Raw genomic sequence first — 20,092 nt, forward strand, 5'->3', positions numbered from 1 at the left:
AATTCTGGCAACTAAAACATTTACAGAACATTGTGACAAGCTTGAGAAGTTGTTTCAAAACCTAAGAGCCACTGGATTTAAGATCAACCTTTCAAAATCAAAATTCTGTCAAGAAGAGGTCCTATTCGTCGGTCACATGATAGACGGTACAGGAGTACGGCCTAACCCAGTTAAGATCCAAGCCATATGCGATTTTCCCCGACCGAAACGTATAAAGCACGTCAGACAATTTCTTGGTATGGCGCAGTTTTTCTCTAACCATTGTCAAGGATATACCCAGACCGCTGCACCTTTACAGGATTTGTTAAAGATCAACAACAGGTGGAAATGGGATGAAAAGGCAGAAAGAGCATTCCAAGAATTAAAGACCTTATTAACAAAAAGCATCAAATTAGGCTATCCTAACTATGAAAAAGAGTTTATAATACAGTCAGACGCATCTAATGTTGGCATCGGAGCTTGTTTGTACCAAGAAGAAGAAGGAACACCTCCCAAAAGGATATATCTAGCATTCACTAGCCGAAAATTAAGGAGCCACGAGGTTAACTATACTACGACAGAACAGGAGCTATTAGCAATCATTTACGCCTTACAGCAATGGAGAAAAACTATTTACGGATACCCAATAACGGTCAGATCAGACCATAAGGCATTAACGTTTGGATTGAAAGCTGCAATGACTAATGAGCGGATAACAAGGTGGATGTTGTTCACGCAGCAGTTCCAGATAAAAATCGAGTATTGTAAGGGAAAAGAAAACATCCTTGCCGACGCCTTAAGTTGTAACCCGGTGGAGAAAGAGGAAGTAATTCATAAAATTGAATTGGTCCCGGAAGATGAAGAAACATTAGAAAAACTACAGAACCTAGTACACTTGCAGCGTCAAGACGAAAGGTTGAAACAAATTACAGATAAATTGGAAGATGGAAACTGTGAAAGTGAAACAAGGTCGAAAATTGCGAAAATCTACAGCTTAGAGCAAGGAATATTAATGGCTAGATCAGGTAAAGGTCATAAGAGGATACGTATAGTACTACCTTCGATGTTATACAAGGAAGTAATCTGGCACATACACAGAATTACAGGTCACGGTGGCGTGGAAAAGGTAACACAAGTCATACTCGAGAAATTTACTTGGAAAGGTATTCGAAGAACTGTGAGGAATACAGTAAGAACATGTGACATATGCCAAAAGGTCAAACATGGCAGTGGTACAGTAAAACACGAGCCCAGAGCTATACTGCCTCATAAAGCTCGAGAACTATATGCTATAGATATCTTTGGCAGACTCCCAACTGCCAGAAGGGGACATAAGTACATAGTCGTAGTGATGGATGTGTTCTCTAAATATGTGTCGTTACAACCAATTCAACGCGCCAATACAAAGCAGGTATTACAACGTCTAATCAAAAACACTTTACCTAACATGGGAAAGCCTGAGAAATTACTGTCAGACAGAGGGACACAATTTACGTCGCTTCAATTCAGAGAAACCATGGAAGAGTTAGGAATTAAACACATTCTTTGCTCGGTGAGACATCCAGCATCCAATCCTGTTGAAAGATGCATGAAAGAAATAGCGAAATTCTGTCGAATCTATTGTCCAAACCAACACTGGAAGTGGTTAGAGGTAATGGGAATAATAGAAGACAGCATGAATAATACAATACATGAATCCAGCGGACAGATACCTAAAATTGTTCATCATAGTATTAAACCTGAAAGACCTTGGGATACAATTGTTCACCTACCTGCTGAACCTAACTTAGATATCGACGAAATTAACAAACTGGTTCGAGAGAGACTGTACAGACAAGCACAGAGAAGGTTAAAGAGAGTACGGCATAAGAAATTCAAACCTGAGTTGAAGAAAGGCGACCTTGTATTAATAAAGAAACCCGCAATCTCCAATGTAACGAACAAAATCTTTGCGAAATTCCTGCATTTATTCGAAGGACCATTTAGGATTAACCGTTCATTCCGTAATAATGCCTACGAAATTCACGACTTAGATGGAAACAGTAAAGGAGTACATAACAGTGCAAACATCAAGTTATATTTCAAGGAATAGAGAAGGGGCAAAGCATCTCAGGTGATGACGAGTCAAAGAAGTACAGATTGAAGCCACTTACATCATGAATAAACAGATTGTTCCGAAGAAAGGAGTAATAAGGCAAAAGAGAACTCCTAAAGAACAGTGAAAGGTCCCATTATAAGAAGGAAGACGAATATAATAAATATATGGCAAACCATATATTTCTTTCAACGTAGGGGAAGTTAATGTGCCGTTTCACAGTTCTTTATAAGAGCTAGAGCAACAAAGATGGAGTCTCTGCGATCAATATGTCAAATAAAATACATTTAACGTCAGTACGGGCCGAATTACAAGTCTTTTCGTCGATCAGTTACGGTAATGGCGGCGTATAGAAGGCGCAGAAAAAAATGACAGATGGACATTATTTGAAACCATTATTCAAGAAAAGAAATGCTCATCATTTATTATCTAATCTACCTTTGAGGCGTTAAGAAGACTTAAAACTCATTTTATAAGGAATTATCCAGCGGAGCAGTAAACAAGGGATTGGAAACGAAGATTAATTCCCGACTACACGATAATTTGCGGAGAGCAAGATTTAAACGACGCGGGAGATTTAATACGTGAACAAGAAGAGATAAGATATACTACAGTGGAACTACGTCACGCAGTGACGCAAGCCCTTGGCGAAATTTTCCCGATACTGTTTAACATTGCAAGATACCTACGGACCAGTGATTCAATGCACTTAGGCTAATAAAAGACGGCGGAAAGAAATTTATTTTTAAATCAGAAAATACCGAACATCTGTATTAGAGAATTTTGAACTATTTATTGGACCAACTGTACCTCAGTAAAACCTATGCAATTTGAGCAACGCAAGAGCTATAGTAATTGGAAGATGTCGGCAATGAGTCAAATATTCTATCATTGTTCTGTTCCATACGCACGAGTCTTCACCATGGGTCTGTAAGGAAGCAAGGCGATGCTGCTTGGATTCTGACGAGGCGAGACGATGTTGGCTGTCCCGGATGACCATTGATCGATGTTGAGAAGCTACGATGTACCCGACCACTTGTGGAGGAACCAGATGACGAGATCCTAGTCTCAGATGACCGGAGGAGGAAGCGCCGAGACCATCTTGAGCAAAGCTAAGTTCATTATCCAAGTCGTTTTCGTAAGTAAGAATATATCATTCCTTTTATTGTTTGTTAATATTTGTTTGAGCGAACACTGTGCGTAGGTAAACATCAAGCGGAATTGATTGGAAGTAGGTACTCATCCGTATGAAACGTCAATTCCATTTGTAGGCGTGGTCACCAAGTGATTTCCCGATCGTAATGTTTTCCAGAGATATGTGAGGAGAGATCGCTAGAGTTATTATTATTATTATCAGTGATGTGTAAACAGTGAAGTTAGCATTAATACCTGCGTGTACTAAATTTAAGCAACGTTAATCTGTTCGAGATCATGCATAGGATGTGTGTTATGAAGGAATGGCAGTAGACTACTCCAAGTTCACGTTAAAATTTGGCACTGTGACTGTAGTAAATAATGTAGGCATTTTAGTAATGTCATGGCACGTTGATGTGCAAGTAAAGGTAATGATTCACATGATGAAGTGATTATGTGGTTTTATATGAAATATGTGTAATAATTGACACGTTATGGATATGATATAGAGTTGTTGATGTATGATGGTTGTAGTTATTGTTTCTTCGAGAGAGATAGTCATAGTTGTACGAAGTAAGGTCTCGTGACTTCTATTGTCTTAATTGAGAAGGTCACTGATTTCTCGCCAATTCCACGCAATGATTCTAAAGCCTACGCATTTTTACCTAGTTTAGGACATGATCTCAAGACGTGTACTGCAGTGTTTTCTTTTATCCATATTAAGTTACCTAGAGAAGCATGTATGTATTCTGGATAGATTTGAGCCTTCACTGATTTACTTTGGATGATCTTGAAAACTCTCACTGAATATAATTACATTTCTGTATAAATTTCAACCTATAGACTGATCACTGGTGACCTAGAATTTCAAAGAAGAATCATTTTTCCTTTAGCTGAAGATAGTGTCATACGATTAAATAGATTTTCCGTTGGTAGTATGTGTTATTATAACTATGTATGTCCAGTGTGGTGACGTTTCTTGCTACTTCGTACGCACGTAGTCTAATGTCAATAAGATAAGGTCATATTACCTTAAGTTCATGAATTAAATCTTACGAAAATGTCACTTATAGGGCGAATACGGCTTATAATGGACGTAGCTTAGCTCATGATGTGTAACACAAGGAAATATGAGTGACTAAGAAACAAATAAGTAGGCAGAAAGGAATGTTTAAGATGTAAACATATACGTGTGTACTTGTCAAGACAATGCAAGAAGAACATTATAATAGCCTTATTGATAGTCTTAAAACTGCAATCAGACAATCAGTCAGTGAAAATTTAAGGAATGTGACAGTTTTTAGAGTAGGTATCAGGTGTTAATTACCAGAATCTAATGCGATTTCCAAGAATGATAGACTTAAACGACTGAAACTCCATTTCTTGATTGAACATTAGCTCAGATATTCCATGTGCGATTCTTTATTTCTCAAAGGAATACCACTAGAAAGACTGTAAATAATAGTTAATAGGATTTTTATTTTTCTTTGTGGATGCATCCTATATTTTTAAGGTACTTAAGCTTAATGTTTATTTTCTTGCCAAGAAGGCAATTGTAAATACTATTAGCTGTGTTCAATTTAATTTATTTACTCATCACCCAACTCGGTAGGTGAATTGAAAGAGAAGGAAAAGGTAGCTTTATCAAGAATCTTCCCAGATGTTACATGTAATTTATACTGACAATTGAGGATTTCGGAGATGAATGACTTTTAAGAAAGGAAGCAATTTAAACCGAAAAAGCATTCATTTAGGTGGAAGTTGAAAGAGGTGATTTCTTTAAAAGTTGTGGAAGGACATGAATTATTAGATTGACAAAGAGTTATTCGTTACAAGAGTTTCTTTATTAGTAAAGACTTGAGATAATTTCTTGAATATTTTATTTAATATTTGAATAAATACGGAATAGTAAAACCTGAATACTCTTTCTCTGTGTTCTTAGAATAAGGATAAGTTGTAAGACCATAGTATTAACAAGCGACGACGATTCCCATAAGAATTTATAAGAATGGTACCTAACTAGATACGAGTAAGAGACGTCTTTCTGCGTTAGTTAGAGACTACCGTTGGTCGACCTGGACGTTTTTCTGTTGCGGAACTCACACCCGTAGAACTTAGTTACCAGATTTATTAAAGTTAGAGCTAGTCAGGATCTCTTGTGTCCATGCCTGGACGCGGGAACGGCGCAATATGGACTTACCCTCATCATGATATAAACCGCATTTTCTCTCCAACTGGAACTTACATACTTATGTGAATTTGCACACATCATACCTTGCACGAACTCTGCTCTATCCACCTTTACGATCTACGATAAACTAACTTCCTTTTCGCCGCCTGACGTCATGTGACATCGCCTGGTTTGTCACGCATGCTCCACTAACCTCTGGAATCTTCCAGACATATTCCTCATTATTCCACACTATAAATACCCGGCCTTCCTCTGAATGTATTGAGATGGACTTTGGCCTGTGTGCAGGGAGCAACATCCAACGTCAAATCCGTCCTTAGGGACATGTGCCCAGAAGTCTCCATTTTCGGGCAGTTGGTGCAATTTGGTTCATGATGAGGTATGACAAACTGATTTCTTTACTGTAAATACCTTTAGTTGCATTGGGAGATACTTTCCTTGCAAATTCTGATTGGGAGCATGGCATTTCCAGGCCGAAATTTCACTTGTCTTTTTTGTATTTAAACTTTTCATTGACGAACCTAGTAACGACTTTCTTTCTAAATGTGCGTGTGGTGTATTGGCAACTGTGCGACTCCTACTGTACACACACTTCTACCCGTTCAGTGCTTCGCCATTTGAGTTTCTGAATGTTGTGAAACTGGTTCACTTGAAGTATATTGTGATTATTCTCCTGTAGAACTACGTTACTTTGTGTCAATCGAGTGATAACGGAATTGGTTGTGACTTGCATATAGCATTTAGATTTTGCTCAGTAGATTTCCTGCTGGCATACTCGAATTTGGTAACTGTGAACATCCTCTTTTTCTCGTTGTTCTGGGTTTCTCTTTTTACAGCTATATTTATCCTTTCCTTGTTCGTCCCTTTCCATTCCTGTGCTATTCTCTCTCATTTGCTTTCTTTCTCTTGGATATCTTATTTTACTATAATGAATCTGTATTTTGTATATGTGGTTGGGAAAATTTCATATTTGTACAGTTCTCCTTTCATGTAAATTGTTAGTTTTGATTTATTATTCTAATATATGTTTTCAAATTTTATCTTGGTTTCTCATCTGTTTTCACCCGTCATGCCCCTTATTACTCCTCACATTCTCTTTTATTTTTTATATTATCTAGCATGGTTTCCACTGCGCTATCTGCTGTTACTCTGGAATGCTTATTGGAGATCTTTTCTTTTTTTACCACGGCCTCCATTCTCAATTTGGCGTTTAACTCGCTGCGTAATATTAGTACCTACCGATTGAAACTACTCGGTGTCACCGATACTTTGTGATTTCCCTCGGCGGTATTATTATATATATATAACCCCCATGACGGGTTACACATGGTAGCAGAGTACAAAGTCGCACTCTAAATCTTCACCCTGTTACTGCCGTATTTCTCTTATTTCTTTCTTGTGAATGTTAGTATTTCTCCTCGCTAGACTTTGCTTTTTTCTTTGTCATCTCTTTCAACATGGCTAATTTTCTGATAATTTTTCTCCTTATGCTTCGGACACTTCTGACATTTCGTTTGATCCCCATTTCAATTTTTCTGATCCAAATCCTTTTACTAATATGTCTTATAATCCTTTTGTTACTTGTAATTCTGATCTTACTTCCACGTCTAGTACTCTTACTTCTACTGTTTCTTCTAGTTCATCCTCTGAACCTTTACCACCCCCGTCTCAACCTAACACCCCTTCTTGATCCCATTATTGCAACCGTTGCAGCGTTTAGAAACACGTGTGGACTGTTGTTTAGTTCTGCCCTCTTCCGGTGTTTTGCTGTTTACCTCCACTTCAGGACACATACGAACCAAGTGGTTTCTGCCACTGTTATTACACTTACTAGCATGATGACGTATCTTTAAACAAGAACGACACCTTTTCTTCTCGGCCAAAATTTTACGTTTGTCATAAATTTCATCTTTAAAACAGTCTGAGCTGCGGTGTTTCTTGTCACAAAAGACTCACATGAACATGCTTAGGACAGTCACCTATGGAACTTACAGTACTTCCTTCCTTACGCTTGGGCTCTGACGTTGTAAGACCAAATCTCTCTTCACCTTCTATCTATGAAAGCATGAACTTCATTATGATATCCAGACGATCTATCGGTGTCTCCCCAGAATGGAGTGAGCTGCGTTGTCAGACCCACAACAAATCTTCTGACATGTACAGTGTATCAAGACCGACTCCAATCCTCAGACCTTAATGTCACTCTCGATCGTTCAAAGATGGCGAATTGAGTAGGCGGAAATGCTGGAAGTGTGGGTTTATTTTGGTTTGTTGTTATCGTATGTAGTCGGTGTAATTTCATGAAATTTCACAATACATATTAGTTTCTTTGTAGAATATAAGTGTGCGAATGTATTTGTATGAGTCAGTGGACACTTAGGATCTGTAATTATACGCAGTAATGTGACAATGTGCCGTTTTAGTCAACTATGGCACTGCCTCTCATACAATTATTCTTAAGTTTCCTACGGAATAAGAGAAAGAAAAAGAGAAATGGATCAGGAATATACATCATGATTGTTTTGAAGTCGATGACAAAACTGTAGTGTTCATACATCATTTTGAGAATAAGTCTGAGGTTAGTGTGGCGTTACAATTAATAAATAAACTTCAAATCCGACGGTGTACGTCTTCGATAATCTGCATAGTATATTTGGACTTTTCGTATGTGTTGTTGGACCATATGCACGGCACATTTTATACTTCCATGTTGGTAACGTGCGTATTCAACTGCCTGAAATGTGTACGTTAACGCCATCTGTGCGCGCGCAGTGGAACTTGTGGTGAGTTTGAACGCTGATAGACAGATAGCGCGTGACTCGCTAGACTGGTGTTGTGTGCTGGCCGCTGGTGGAACGGCTGTCTGCTATTTGAACTCGTTGGAGAATGACGTTGAGAACTGGCTCTCTGATGCCAGTTTGCGTATTAAACATGCATAGTTCAGGAATTGAGTGAAAGGTATTCTGTAGCCCTTTCAGGGATTGCGAATTGTAAATAATATGTATAGCATTAGTGTATAAGAAGAATATAGTGTGGTATTAGTTTTAAAATGTAGTGTTTGCCTTGTGAGTGATAGTGATTGTTCGGTTGTTTAATTCATTATGGATTATTTGGTAATGTAGTTTTCTTCATTTATGTAAGTACCACCTTTATTTATATGTTGATAAGTTTTTTCTAAATTTTGTATGCGCCTCGTTGTTTGGTGTTCATATTTTTGCGAGGCGTAATTTATGTTCGTTCATTTTCGTCATGTAGACTTGTATTTTGGAGCCGTCGTATGTGCATTGTGATGTCCGATGAACTCTTGGTGTGTTTTGATCGTTTCCCATTTTATTTTTCATCTTATTTATTTTATTATGCTAAATTTTGTGTGTTCTTCTCGTGACGTTTCCTTCATGCTGGTGCTTTCATTTGATTTATTGTTGTCCGTGCTTGTAAATTATGCCGGTATTTGTGGTAAATTTTATTGTGACATCTTGTTCTATTTATTTCAATATTTTAATTTCGGTTTGTTTCTCCTCTGTAACTGTACATTTTGAATTGTGCACCGAGCAATCTCTGTTGACACTCATTTTCCAAAATAATAATAATAATAATTATTATTACAAGTAATTTAAGGTAGATAGTTATATTTTGGTCTATTTGGTGGTTGTAAAGTTCGGTATTATTCATTTCACGTGTAGTGCTTCTATAGAATGTAAGGACATTGTTGTTGGAGGGTTTTAATAACGTTCGTGTCATCATTCTTGCATTATTGAGTATCCTTATCTCACCTCGAACCGTGTATGATCTGCCATTGTTGATTATCTGCTCTTATCTTTGCCTGTCGTTTCGTAACTGTTGCATTATTCTTCTTCTTATTATTATTATCTTATCGCGTGTGGAGTCTACCTCTGGATGCCGTTGTGTACGGATCTCTATTGTTGTTGCTCTCTTACGAGCGTGTATTTGAGTATGTGTTATTACTGACATTTTATATTACCGGACCGATTTTTTCTTGAAGTGTACGGCATATGAATGATGATTTCTCGTTTCTTTCTGTTTGTGGTTTAATATTGGTGGTGTCTAATTTTACTATGCAGCTCGGTTCTATTTTTGTGGAATGCTAATGTGACTGACATTTTCCGTCAAGATTTGTCTTTGTGAATTGATTTGATGCGACGCGAATTTGCCTTTTTATTCTTCTTCTGCTATGCGTTCGGTGCGGAGAACCCTCCATTAACAATAGTTCTTAGAAAATTTATTTATTTTTAAGTGTAGATTGCATGTAATATGGTTCATTTTAGGTCTATTCAAGGAGCTCCTTTCTTAGTTAGGTTGCTAGGGTTAGTATTTCGTTTTAAAAATTTACATTTTCTTACATTTTGTACTATTTACCTAAATTATTTATTTATTTAAATTAAGAGATAGTATATTTATTTGTTAAAAACCTCACCTTAGGATTTATTAATTATTTATTCTAATTTAAAAAGCACTATATTTAACCAAATTTCTCTTAAAACAGAATTGTAGACATGACTTATGTATTTATTTTTATTTACTTGAAATTTCAAGTATTTTTCTAACTAGATAAAATTGATTTATTTCTCCTATTTATTTGCTGCTAAAGATGTAATAGTTTGTACTAATTTTTGAATTAATTGTAGTATAGTTGTTTCTTGAAAAGGGTGTATACATTTTTTGTAGATGTTCGTTCTGGTTTCCTTGTTGATCCCACCCCTTTTAGTTACTTGGGAAATGGGTCCCTCGTGTTAAATATTCACTCCTCCACATTTATTTTAAATTTATTCTATGTTTTTGGTGGCCTTTTATTTTGTTGCTTCCTTGTTGTGATACGCTTACCCATGGTGTCACTAGCCGGACACCATTTTGATATCACTTGTGTGGTAATAATTCCAAACTATTCGTGTTCCTCGAAAAATATTAATTTAGATAGAATATAATTGATATTGCGATATTCTGTCAGTGTCTACGTGCTTCAGAGTATTGAGTGATTCAGATGCAAGTGTATTTTACAATAATCTGTGCTTGCCTGTGGAAATGTTTGGCTGGAACTAGGAGTATAATAAAATTTATAAGTGTGACATATGGAGCAATCTGTATACTGTTTCACAGAAAAAAATGGTTACTTGGAGGGATTCGATGGGTTTGTAACGCAGGGTTTTACACTACCGACACCTTCCGATTCATGCTTGTGGTTATCTGTTGAAGCAGACTACACCGAACTGAAGCTTGTCCATGTGGTTAAATATCAGTGTTTAGATTCAGTAGAGTTTTCGCACTCATGTTCTTTAATGGGTAAATACTATTACATCTTTAGTACCTGAACGTTTCATTACTAAGGTTACCATCATTGTGTGAAGTGCTGTTATGCCATATCTCAACATTATGTTAACATTACCAGGGCCGTCCATTGGGTTAACATAATCATTTCAGGTATTCTTGGGCTGAGTGGTTCAGACGGTTAAGGCGCTGGCCTCCAGACCCCAAGTTGGCAGGTTCGATCCCAGCTCAGTCCGGTGGTATTTGAAGGTACTCAAAAACGTCAGTCCCGTGTCGGTAGATTTACTAGCACGTAAAAGAAACTCCTGCGGGACTAAATTCTGGCATTTCGACGTCGCCGACAGCCGTTAAAATGTAGTTAGTGGGACGTAAAGCCAATAACATTATTATTTCGGGTGTACTTCCCTTTCATTTGGGTGCTGAATTTAAGAAATTGTCCATCATTTCAAAACTAAGGCAACAAATTATGTTTCACAGTTCTCATGAGAGCGAATAAATTGAGGAATTTCGTACCTTAATTTACATTGAGACATTAAAAATGACGTGATAAAAATCATTTTAACAGTTTCATCACATATATTATTCTATCCAGTGAAGTAAAATATAAGAAAAACCGTTATTTGACTAATTTAAATTTATAAATAATAAGCTTGTTTTTCTCTTTTTAGTAGAATATATGCGATTCTAGTTTATTGTATGTGGTGCGTACTTGTTGGCGAAGCGTTTTCGTACGTGAAAAAAGTGACTTTCCGCATGATGTTACGTTTAACATGTTCCATTACCGCCGTTTGTATAATATGTACGTGATATTTTTGTGTTAGCCAATACCGGCAATCCGGCTACTTCGGCCGCCAAGTTTTTTATATTACGGTCTGAGGATTGGAGTCGGTCTTGAGTGTATACATCATGGCTGCACATTTGTTTGTTGTTACGCCTAATGTTTATAGAGCCCAGACGTAAGACTCAAGTTTATCACACAATACTAGCTTCAATATTTCTCGGATATGGACTTGAAGCAGAAGGTGTTTTCTTCTTAAACGAGCCTTGATACTGTCAGTAACTTTCCATAATTCTTCTTCAAGTGCCATATCTCAGACGTTGGTGATCATCCTGGAGAAAGTACCCTTTTCTATAGCTAACTTGAAGAGTTGCTTGGTGTTGTCGATGTCATGGGTGTTCTACCGGCTCCTCGCCTGCCTTGTAACATGAGGTGTAGTTCATTAAATTCAATGATAAAGTGAGAATAGCTTTGAAATATTTACTTAATAAATAAATAAATAAATAAATAAATGAATAAATAAATAAATAAATAAATAAATAAATAAATAAATAAATAAATAAATAAATAAATAAATAAATTAATTAATTAATTAATTAAAAAAATTCATGAATATTTACAACTGAATGTTCTCACATTTTAAATTAATGAAATATAAGAGTCCACCTCTGTGGTGTAGTGGTTAGTGTGATTAGCTGCCACCCCCGGAGGCCCGGGTTCGATTCCAGGCTCTGCCACGAAATTTGAAAAGTGGTAGGAGGGCTGGAACGGGGTCCACTGAGCCTTGGGAGGTCAACTGAGTAGAGATGGGTTCCATTCCCACCTCAGCCATCCTGGAAGTGGTTTTCCGTGGTTTTCCACTTCTCCAGGCAAATGCCGGGATGGTACCTAAATTAAGGCCACGGCCGCTTCCTTCCCTCTTCCTTGTCTATCCCTTCCAATCTTCCCATCCCCCACCAAGGCCCCTGTTCAGATTAGCAGGTGAGGCCGCCTGGGCGAGTTACTGGTCATTCTCCCCAGTTGTATCCCCGACCCAGAGTCTGAAGCTCCAGGACACTGCCCTTGAGGCGGTAGAGGTGGGATCCCTCGCTGAGTCCGAGGGAAAAACCGACTCTGGAGGTAAAAAGGATTAAGAAGAAGAAAAAAATCAAAGAACGAAATAAAAATTTCAGAAACAGATGTCAATAAGTAAGTTACTAGATAATATTAAGTTGGATAATTTGCTTAAAACTCAGAATACTGGAAATGTTGACTCACGTGTAGATTATTACTATGAAACTGATACCCTTTAAAAATTAAAATAAAAAAATAAAAAATACAATTTAATTTTAAGGTATACTTTTCAAAATTAGAAGATTGGCCAGTAATAATTAATTTGGTTAAACTGAAATTTGCTTGCAATATTCTTAGGTGAATCTTTAAGCAATTACGAAAACTTGGACACACACAAACACAAAATATGTCAGGATCAGTAGTTGAATTTACACAAATCGATAATTAAATTAAAATGATAATTAACAATTAGTAGAAAATATACCCCAATACAAAGGGGAGAAAAAGTAGGCCTACTTATGTTCCACAATTAAAACAGAACAACGACACAAACTGAGCCTGCAACTACAAAAGCCAAGCTATATCTCATTCTAATAACAGGCAAAGCATACCAAAAATTAAAGCGTTCACAAGATAAGAGAAAAGGAGGCTAGTGACGCAACAAAAATAAGAAAGGAAACAAACACAGGTGAGAATAAGACATGCGAGCGTTAACCACCAGATAATTTAAGAACAGGGCAAACAAATTTCAATTTTCTACAAACCGAGGAGTTACCGAACATGATTAATAATAATAATAATAATAATAATAAAAACATAAATTATGATTAAAATTCATATAATTTGGCATTTCATATAAGAAATAATTTTACACAAGACCAAGATGGTCGTTATTAAATTAAATGCGAGGTGGCCTTGGAACAGCGACCATGGACATATGAGATAAGATTTAAGCGCGGAAGATACCGACAAGAAAAGGATTACAATAAATCACCCAAGGCAGAATATTACACTAAAATTTACGGTACAATTAGAGGACGCATAACAAGAACAAGGAAAATGGACAGAAAGGAAAACTCCCCACAATATGATAATAATACGAGGATTGGGGCAAAAGTCATGGCAACTAATTTTTCTTGTAGATATGTGAATGGATCACAAACATATATGTGCCGTGTGGAAGTTCTGCTTGCATAGTGTGTATGCAGAACAACAGATGGCTCTGTGATAGTTGGTAGTAGCGCAGCGAGGGCTGTGAAATCAGTCAGTTGGTGAGTGTCGTGCGAGATGGAAGTAACCCGTGTTGAGCAGCGCGCTTACATCAAATAGCCGTTCTCGGAGGCAGAAATGCGATAGAATGTCACAGTGAAATAGTGGAAGCCCTTGGGAATAATGCTCTACCATAAAGTACAGTAACACGGTGGGTAGGAAAGTTTCAGCAAGGACGTGTGTCAACCAGTGATGAGCAACGTTTGGGACGACCTATCGCTGTACGGACCAACGTGGCACGTGCCGTCATCGAGCAGCTCCTGGATGAAGACAGACGATGGACGCTACGAGAGTTAGAGAGGGCAAGTGGCATCGAGAAACGCACCGTCCACAGGATATGACGTAATGAGCTGCAATTGAGCAAAATCGCATCGCGGTGGGTACCACATGCACTGACGGAAGTTCAAAGGTGTTTGCGCTATGCAATATGCTCCGACCACCTTGCACGCTGGCAACAGGACGGCGTTCAATTCTTCTCACGAATAATCGCCATCGTTGAATTTTGGGCCAGGGCATACGAACCAGAACAGAAACGTCAGTCCGCGGAGTGGCGACATGCTAGATCACCAAGGAGGCAGAAGGTCCGTCAGAATCCTTCCCCACTCAAACTGATGGTGATCATGGCGTATGACGTCAGGGTTGTCATTGTTTGCCACTTTGTTCTACATGGCAGAACAGTGACCGCACAGTACTACAGGGACTTCCTGGTGCGACATGTACGACATTGCGTTCCGTACAAACGTCCGAATCTTGTGGACAATGCAATAATCCTGCACGACAATGCAAAACTACATAAAGCAGAGTGTGTAGGGCAACTACTGCGACGTTGGTAATGGGAAGAATTGGAGCACCCGCCGTACTCTCCCAACATTTCGCCGTGTGACTTTGATCTCATTCGAAAGATTAAGGAACGTCTATGAGGTAGGCGGTTTGCAACACGAGAGGACATTGCTAATGCTGTGCGCCAACAGGTGACCCGATTCACACATGGTGCGGCAAATTCTGAGGCAGATGGTATTCAGCGCCTCCCACATCGTTGGCAGCGTGAGGTGTCAGTAGCAGGGGACTACTTTGAGGGTCTTTAGGCCCAGGTGTGTCGTGTGAACTTTATGTGTACTGTGTTGTCATTCTTTTGCACCGCGAAGGCCATATTGCCCTGTATACTACCGTAATAAATTAGTGTGTTACGACATTTCAGTGCTATTCATTGTCTACACATGTAGTTAACACCAAATGCAGTAGAGAGAATAGGTGACACTTCCGGATTTAGCCTTAAAAATGGGAGACAATTCGGATGTGGCTTGACCTAAAAATTCGCGCTCAATTCAAATATCAATGGAAATGCATACACGGAAATGGATAAATAAATTACGTCTAGAAAGAAAGTGTTACTAAGATATTAACTTCAAAGTTGCTAAAGCAATTCTGGATAAGTAAATGAAGAATTATTTAACAGGTTATTATTTAAAGACTGAAATTAGACATATAATCAAGATGTGAAACAGACTGCTGTGAAAGGGCCTGATCTTTCATTTATGCATCACTTTTTAGCTTTAGAATTCCTGCCTGAACCTTCACAGCTAGATTTTTCTTTTTTCTCATTTAAAAGCATTGTATCATATTAAAACACTTGTCAGCAAAAATATCACGGTATGTTTCCTGAATGAGGTTGGTAATTTGTGATGGCACTCCATACCGATTCACTTCCTTCCACATAGCTTCTCTGTTGATCGAATCAAAAGCTTTTTCGAAATCGATGAACACTGCATAGAGGCAAGATGACCATTCAGCACACTGCTCCAGAATTATCCTCAAGGTGTTTATTTGGTCTACACACGAGCGATTCGATCGAAAGCCTGCCTGTTCCCGTCGGAGCCTCAAGTTGATATACTCCTTAATTCTGTTCAACAGAACCCTGGTGAAGACTTTGCTAGGGATTAAAAGAAGCGTAATGCCCCTCCAGTTGTTACAGTTTGACGTATCGCCCTTCTTTGGCAACTTCACCAGCAACCCACATTTCCAATCTGTCGGCATTTCTCCATTAAGCCATATCTTCTCAAATAGCGGCTGCAACATATTGGCAGTGGTATCCATATCAACCTTCATGACTTCTGCTGGAATATTATCACAGGTGCGACATCCCTTACCAATATGTAACTCTCTCAATGCCCGCTTGATTTCCTCCACTCTTGGATTGCAGACTTTAATCCTTGGGTCAGGCTGGGTTTCTTCCTCTTCTTCTTCGCCTTCTGCATCTACTTGCTCCTCCAAGGAGTGGTTTAACACCGCAGAGAAATGTTCCTGCCATCGCTTCAGTTGATCCTCGGAGTTTCTTAGGAGGACACCATCTTTGTTTCTGACTGGACGGTTTTTCTGCATCTGCTTCCTTGCCAGAACTCTGGTGATGATATAGAGTTCTCTAAGATTTCCCTTTCTGGCTGCCTCCTCTGCTTGTTGAGATAGGTCATCTATCCGTTTCCTTTGATCTCTCCTCACACTTCTCTTTACTTCCTTATCCTTCGCAGCATATTTGGATTGCAATTCTGCCTTCCTTGCTCGTGGCTTACATGCATTCATTACTTCCTTTATCTCTTTCCTTTGTCTGATAATTTCCCATGTCTGGTCAGTCATCCAGTCTCTTTTCCTCCTGTCCTTAAAACCCAGGATATTTTCACTTACTTCAGTAAATACAGATTTAGTCTTCACCCATTTTTCCTCAACAGTTTCATCCTCCACCTCAGTGAGTGCTCGGAATCGATTCTTTAGCTCTATCCTGAAGGCTTCTTTCACATTTCTGTCATCCCTTAGCTTTCCAACATCATATCTCTTTCTTATTTGCTCTATCCTTCTCTTTTGTGCCTGTATCTTCATTCTAAAGGTAGCCACAACAAGATGGTGATCACTACCAATATCCGCACCTCTCTTATTCCTCACATCCAACAATGAACTCCTCCATCTTCGTCAAATAGCCACATGATCTATCTGGTTTTCTGTCCTATCATCCGGTGATACCGATGTCACCTTATGGCAGTCTTTATGTGGAAATATAGTACCACCAATAACCAAATCGTGGCTTGCACAGAAGTCCACAAACAGCTGTCCATTCTCATTTCGTTCCCCCAAACCATGCCTTCCCATAATATGTTCAAGTCCTTCGTTGTCCTGTCCCACTTTTGCATTCAAATCTCCTCCAACTAGGATGATATCCTTCCTTTTCTGTTTCTTAACCGTTCTATTAAGATGTCCATAGAACGCCTGTTTGTCTTCCTCCTCCGCCGACTCCGTAGGTGCATAGCATACTATCAACACAATGTTTCTAATATTGGTCTTAAAACGTGCCACTATTATCCTTTCCGTCACTGGGTACCACTCCATAAGGCTCCTCTTGGCCTCCTTATCCATTAATATTCCCACACCTCCATAACTCGCTCCGTCGCCCTGGGGTCTTCCAGAGTATACAAATGTAGCTCCATCATGGGTTGCCAATTCCCCAAACTCACTCCATCCTACCTCACTCAAACCTAGGATGTTCAGGCCATAACTCCTCATACATGCCAGTGCCTGTCGTAGCCTTCCACTTTCCCGCAGAGTCCTCATATTCCATAGCCCAATTTTCGTTAGCCCTTTCAAGCCAAAGGTCGTCATCTTTGGATCAGTCCGGTTTCTCATTGTTGATGTTTCTGTAATAAGGTAATTTAAGGTTGTGCAAGTTATTGGCCCACAGCACCCGAGCTTGGTGGTGGGGTTGCCACCTACGCCTCCAAGCCTGCTGTTTTCTGTTGGGGTAGTCTCCCTTAGCCTTTGAAGATCCCTCTTCACCACAAGGCAGTGGTTTTCCTCTTTATTTTCCCCCAAGAGGAAGGGTTGCCTCTCCGCCAACTTTGCCGCCTCAGTTGCCGTTAAGGACTTCACCGTGATTATACATGCAGAGTCATACATAAGGACCGTGTATCTGAGTCTATATCTGTACGCTCAGGAGTACGTCAAGGTTGTATCCTCTCACCAAGCATGTTCCTGGTGGTGATTGATGCGGTAATGCGGAATGTAACGCGAAATGTGAAACGCGGTATCCAGTGGGGATTGGCTAATAGGTTAGAAGACATAGACTTCGCTGACGATGTGTGTCTCCTGTCTGAGGCACATGGTGAAATGCAATCAAAGATTGTAATAATAATAATAATGTTATTTGTTTTACGTCCCACTAACTACCTTATTAAGGTCTTCGGAGACGCCGAGGTGCCGGAATTTGGTCCCGCAGGAGTTCTTTTACGTGCCAGTAAATCTACCGACACGGGGCTGTCGTATTTGAGCACCTTCAAATACCACCGGACTGAGCCAGGATCGAACCTGCCAAGTTGGGGTTAGAAGGCCAGCGCCTTAACCGTCTGAGCCACTCAGCCCGGCAATCAAAGATTAAAGACTTGGTAAAAGAAGGGAAAAAGGGGGACTAACGATTAACTCAAAGAAGAGCAAGGCCCTAAGGATGAACACCAACAAACTAGACCCATTTGTCTTCAGTGATGAACCTATAGAGGATGTGGATAGTTTCACCTACTTGGGCAGTGTAGTTACCAAAGATGGAGGAGCAATACAGGATGTTTCTCAACGTATACAAAAAGCAAATGGTGCCTTTGTTCGGCTCTATCCAGTATGGAAGAACAACAAAATATCATTTTCCGAAGTAATGTTAAGGCTGTTCTACTGTATGGGTCCGAGACCTGGAAAGTGATTACCTCCGAGTTGCAGAACTTTGTCAACCGCTGTTTAAGGAAGATTTTAAACATCTACTGGCCGGAAGTAATTTCCAATCATGAACTATGGAGAAGGACGGGTGAAACCGAGATGGCCATACAGATAAAGCGGCGGAAATGGAAATGGATAGGCCATACGTTGAGGAAAGGGAATGAAGCCATTGAGAGAGAGGCACTGGAATGGAACCCGCAGGGTAAAAGGAGGAGAGGAAGGCCCAAACAAACGTGGCGAAGATCTGTACACATGGAGGCAATGGAAGAAGGCAAGACCTGGAGAGAGGTGAAGAGGTTGGCTGGCAACAGAATCAGATGGAGATGCTTTGTTGATGCCCTATGTTCCACAAGGAACAACAGGAATTAAGTCAAGTAAGTCAACAAAAATATCGGCACATTCCTTACACACATGATTCAATGAATTTACATTTAAGAGCTGGACAATTTTCCTTTTAACTTGAAACCTACTAACAGAAAGAAAATCTATAAATTTAGCCTAAAAATATTCAAACTTTCCCTGTAAGCGATACTTGCCATAATGCCATTACATTAGGTTCAAGCAAACTTGCAACATCCTATTGTTTCAACAAAATATGTACATTTCTTAAATCACCCATATTCTTCAGTGCTGACTATGCATTGCGGCTTTTCAAATGGGGTAACTTGGAACACAACCAGTCACACTCACATGCATATGTATTTTCCTGAATTAAATCAAACCCACAGATCACACATACAACACATCGGTATTGAAGGTTAACTGCTGCACTATACAATAAAATATGCGTATTATATTTTAAGCCAGTTAAAATATTGGTCGAGCATATCAGAAGATTATGAATTACTATAAAAATCTCTTTGTCACTGGAAGAATATATATGCAAACACAATATTACTTATCGAAAGCGACTTTCAACCTATTAGGTCGTCTTACGTACATTTAGTACGTGTTGAAGAGATGTTAAGTACAGAACAAAAATGGCCAACCAGACACCAGTGGGATCCGAACCCACAACCTCCCGATTTCGCGTCGGTTGCTCTACCAACTGAGCTATGGTGGCCCAGGCCATCTTTGTTCTGTTGGAAAGGATCTAAGCTACAGGTCTGGTACTACTACCGTCACACTGTAGAGTGCGTTTAAGTTGCCCGTTGAGGGCCAAGTCAATGAATATTGAATTTTCACGACCACATTGTAATCAGTCGCTTTCGATTACAATGTGGTCGTGAAAATTCAATATACAATATTACTTACATTTTCTTTTCACGAGGGAAACTGAAGAAAGACCGTGCATTCTTCTCTACTTCATAGTTACTGCAGCCAACCACAGCACATACCTTTCCCCTCATGTTGAGAGGAGATATCAAGGAATGACACACGTTACTATTTAATTATGTCAACTCACTGAAAACGCATAAGTAACACCGAAAACTTCACACACAAATACACGTGCTCTTATGGCAGAATCAGTAGGTCTCAGATCAATCCGGTAGAGAGAGCTCTATTAGCTGTCTCACGATATCTCGCTGAGTGTCGCGTATTGTCTCTACTGTATTTGTTAACACCT

The 20,092-nt window shown here is 39.2% G+C and overlaps 1 protein-coding gene and 1 non-coding gene across 3 annotated transcripts in view; both read right to left on the bottom strand.

Moving 5' to 3' along the window:
* Positions 1-20,092, bottom strand: part of LOC136883075 (uncharacterized) — a 361,554-nt gene that overhangs the window by 240,016 nt on the left and 101,446 nt on the right. The window lies entirely within an intron of this gene.
* Positions 19,516-19,589, bottom strand: TRNAS-CGA (transfer RNA serine (anticodon CGA)). Its single transcript has one exon. It is a non-coding gene; the product is annotated as a tRNA-Ser (tRNA).

This window comes from Anabrus simplex, chromosome 11 (genome assembly GCF_040414725.1).
Source record: "Anabrus simplex isolate iqAnaSimp1 chromosome 11, ASM4041472v1, whole genome shotgun sequence".
Lineage (NCBI taxonomy): Eukaryota > Metazoa > Arthropoda > Insecta > Orthoptera > Tettigoniidae > Anabrus > Anabrus simplex.